Raw genomic sequence first — 4,630 nt, 5'->3', positions numbered from 1 at the left:
AAATGTAGCTCAGCCTGGGATTGCAATGGGCCCAGATCCCTGATTCTCTATGGACAATTCCTCTACTATGGCTTGTTTGGCTACACTCATATATATTCACCTCAGTAAACACGGGGATGATTGCAAACAAACAAGGCCTAGGGACACGAGCAGAGGTCAATTTAGTATTGGAACGCCTAGCGCCCGGACGTCCGGACTGGACGTTGCATCCGGACATGACTCTGACACCTGCGCCGCTCCCGTGTCTGCACCCCGCCCCATGCCCCATGTCCTGCCCCAGCACCCGCGCCCGCGTCCGTCACAGGCACCCACGCCCCCACGCACCCCGCACGATGAAACCCACGTGCGTTGACCCACGGTTGTGCCCCAGTAGCAGCGACAGCCACCGACCGCCCCGTGCAACACCCGATCTACTTTTGCAATATCCAGATGAAACCTTTGCAACATACATCTAAAATAGATGAAATATTTGGAACATATAGTTGAAACACCATTGCAACATGTGCAACATTACGATATACTTTTGAAACATCCAGATGCAACACTTGCAACATACAAAAGAAGACAAATGAAACACTTGAGACATGCGTCAAAACACTTGTAACATACGTGTACAAAAAATAATGAAACATTGGGATAGACGCTTGCAACATACGTGTACAACCATTATAACATATGCAACATCCCGATCTACTTTTGCAACATCCGCATGCAACAATTGAAATATAAATCTGAAATAACTGAAAGCACTTGAAACATGGGCTTGCAACATGTCTGAAAAAGCATCTAGAAACACGTGAAACACGGCATCGCCGTACGGCCATAACCTACCTAGTGGGCAACTACGGTGGAGCAGGCTCGCAGGATGGTGCGTGCCCGCACGCCCGCCATGCCCGCTATCGACTGAGGGAGAGAAGACGCTACCGGAACTATGGAGGGTGCCGGCGGCTAGGGTAAGGAAGGGTCAACTGCTTGCTTGGATCTCGCCGGGGTGGGGGAGAGGGTCACCGAATTCGCGGGCGTTGGGCGCTCTAGGTGGGTGAGGATGTTGGGGTAGGGGAGGAGGCTTCCGAGGTGGGGAGGAGGCCACCGGGGTGGGGGAGCGTGTGACAGAACCGCCTAATCTAATGCCTCCCAGGAGTGCTCGTCTTCAATTAGACACTAAGCACTCAAGGGAGGACACTAAATTACTCGGTTCCGTCGGACACACCCCATGGGAGAACCCGAAAATCTACATTTTTGCCATCAGGATGACAATTGAGAGAATAAAGCTTACATCATTCTTAATCATTTCTTACATCACTTTTAATACAACATCAGAGTACAATATTTATTATTATAACAACGGAATGTAATCATATTGTTAGAGTTATGAATATTTTAATTGAACAGCAGAATATAAACATGTGAACAGAGTTACAGTGGAAATAAACATATATTCATGGCATGATGAAGCATTGGTATATAAGCTATGACAACAGATTATAAAGCTTTCATTTATAAAAACATTTGGTGAGAGTTATACATAAACACTACGATTGCAGCGTAAAGGACATCCTCTCTGAGCCCACCAGGAGGAATCCACACACAAGAGTCAGCTCAAGCCTCCACCTGTCACCTGCAATAGGGGAAATAAAACCCTGAGTACTCAATTGTACTCAGCAAGACTTACCCGATAGGAAAAAAGAGAAGACTCCAAGGATATGCAAGGCTATCTGGCTTGTGGGTTGATTGCATTTGCAGGAAGCATTACTAAGCGTGCGTCCTTATATTTGATTTTTAATAAACTACCGTATTGGTTCATTAACTAACCATTCTATGTAAGCACCTGTGCTACTTTCAAGCAGGTGGTAAGCAATCAGAGTTCCTTTTTCCATCTTTCATCTTTCATCTCTAGTTCTTACTACGGTGCTAGGCCACAGACGAGCCATACCAGATTTCTCGGTGATTCGTGAATCAATGCCCCCAGCTGGGTACCCCAAAAACACACACCCCGCTTGTACCAAGGCACAAGTAGGACCAACCCATCACCCTCCTGTCCCGAGTGTCCAGGTCCCCATCCAAACTAGGACTCCAAGCCCCTGCCCCTGAGTCCCGGACTCAGGGCGGTGCAAGGACCTCCTCCACCAAAAACAAACCCTGACAGTCGGTCCGGAAAGAGCCGGATCCGCGATAAGAGGGCAACAAGTCTTCTAAGCGCCCATACCCAAGTATGTGCTCAGGATAATAAGTCTGTGACTTGCCTAGAGCCTTATGCAACGACCGGTCCTTAATCGACACGGACAGGGAAAACAGTGTAACCAAGCCATGCCCCGCGTCCACGGCGATACAACCTCTTACACCCACCAATATCCAAACCATATCCCTGCCCGGTCACCATTTTTCCTTTCCACCATTTATATTTTCCAAGTGATAATAATACAATAATATATTTCCTATCTCTCGCGAGTGACAGGCAATCACTCGACTTCTACCGGAGTCCTATAGCATAGCATTCTACACGATCCTGTCATACTAGTAGACTCATAGGATAAAGATATATATGCAAGTGGGTTTCATTCAACCCCTTAAAACTTAATGCACAAATATAATTTAAACTGCAGCAAAATAGGGGTTATGCACCAGGGCTTGCCTTCAGCGGGCACAGTGTCAGCAAAGTCAGTGACGGGCAGCTCCGAAATGTCCTCCTGCACGAGGATCTCCTCCTCGTACTCTTCGACGACTTCGTCGTACTCCTGCTCGCCCACAGTCACGAACTCTACCAACTCGTTATCTACATGCATAAAATGATGATGCAACGCTTAGTAATACGGCAACAACAACTCTTAAAATAAGAATACATCTACCAGGCTACTAAGCTAACTCTAATGACTAATACGCAAAGTTACCTATTATTCCCCACTAAACAGGTATGAAACATTTCATGTATTACCTTAGCAACTAAAGACATCCTTATTGTTAATATCAATTTACTATATATATGATAAAACAAGGTGCACTAGCTACTATATTTATCAACCCATTCTAAGGCCACAAAAATTACAGTGAGCACATAATAATATAATGAACCTACTATACAAGAATTTTAGGGCTAGCAGTTCTACCAATGCATCACAAAAAATTTCATTCTCTATATAACCATAATACTAACAAGCAACCCAGAATTAATAAGTAACCCTAAAACATTGCGGAACCATATGAACTAATTACACTAACAGATAGATCATGAATTTAGGAATCTAACAAAATTTATTTCACCATAAATAAATAAATAAATTCAAATGAGCTCTAGAGATGAAGAAAATGATATTATCGGAGGAGGCTAATCATGCTATTGGACTTGTTGACTAACACATGACTGTGAGTCTAGAAATAATGAAGAAGGAGAATAAAGGAATCCTTGCAGGTTAGCTACCTCGGTCGATTATAGCTCGAAGAGGGAGATCGGCAGAGCGCAGCCTTCCCAGGCAAGAACAGAGGAACTCAATTTAGAGAGTAAGATGGTGAGCGGCGGAGTGGGACGACTCAGCGGGCTTGGCGTGTCCTTTATAGGCAGAAGACGCGGAGCTAGAGGTGGAGCTGGCATTTGGCTAGCTGGTCATGTGAATTGGATTTCACGTGATGGACTTGGAGTGGGTCTTTGGTCATGAGTGATTTAATTCAAATGATGGACTTTGAGTGGTCTTTGGCCATTAGTGAATTAATTCAAATGATGGACTTTGAGTGGTCTTTGGACTTAATGAGCATATTAGGACTGGAGTGTGCTTTGGGCTAAACGTGCTTGGTGGTGGGGTGCTGGTTCATTCATGTTGGTCAAAGAATTAATGGGGGAGGAGACCACAGGTCAATGAAACATTAGAGAGTGAGAAGATCAATTGCAGACTAGCTACCTCAGCTGATTATTGCAGCTCGGGAGAAATCGATAGACGCAGCTTTCACGGGCAAGAACAGAAAAACTTGATTTGAGATAAGCAAGTGAGCAGCGGAATGGAATGGCTCGGCAGCTCGGCGTATCCTTTTAAAGGTAGGAGACGCGAAGGCGCGATAGCGACACGTCATAAGGTTAGTGGCTAACTAGCTTGCTTAAAGGTAAAAAAACGCTGCATGTGCACGACTTGTTGCTGCGGATAAACAGTGGTTTCCGTAGTGAACAGTGTTTCCACTGTAAAACAGTATTTTTCTGCGGTGAACAGTGTTTCCTGCGCTGCTACAGTCTGGCGTGTGGAAAATATGTCTGACCTTTATTTGCAAAGCAACTGAGCAGCGAGCAAATGGAGTGCTCAGCGGGCCGAGCTTGTGCGTGAGATTAATGCGTAGCGTGTGCGATGTTGCTGCCGGTCGGTCATGTGCTGCCAACTTGACTTGCTTGACACGACAAAGTAAAAAGCACTATGTCTCGTCAAAGAATATACTGAAATGTGCTTCGCGGGTTTGCGAGTGCCGAGTGCGTGCATGGGAAATTAAGGAGGAGAAGAATAATAAGAGTTGGAGTTGTATCAGGATGACAATAGTGAATTGAGCTGTGCTGAAGAGTATTTGGTCAAGGAGTAAATTAGAGCTCAATTTGAGAATTAGTGCAATAAAATTTAATTTCCCATTTACAACATGCAATAATACATAAACATGATGC

The 4,630-nt window shown here is 45.0% G+C and overlaps 1 long non-coding RNA gene across 1 annotated transcript; it reads right to left on the bottom strand.

Moving 5' to 3' along the window:
- Positions 1–1,495: 1,495 nt before the first annotated feature.
- Positions 1,496–3,487, bottom strand: LOC136464946 (uncharacterized). Its single transcript, XR_010761305.1, has 3 exons — positions 3,416–3,487; positions 2,633–2,773; positions 1,496–1,618 (listed from the first exon to the last, which is right to left on the bottom strand). It is a non-coding gene; the product is annotated as an uncharacterized lncRNA (long non-coding RNA).
- Positions 3,488–4,630: the final 1,143 nt, after the last annotated feature.

Source organism: Miscanthus floridulus, chromosome 7 (assembly GCF_019320115.1).
Source record: "Miscanthus floridulus cultivar M001 chromosome 7, ASM1932011v1, whole genome shotgun sequence".
NCBI classification, from domain to species: domain Eukaryota; kingdom Viridiplantae; phylum Streptophyta; class Magnoliopsida; order Poales; family Poaceae; genus Miscanthus; species Miscanthus floridulus.
This window is presented reverse-complemented; position numbering and strand designations above follow the sequence as displayed.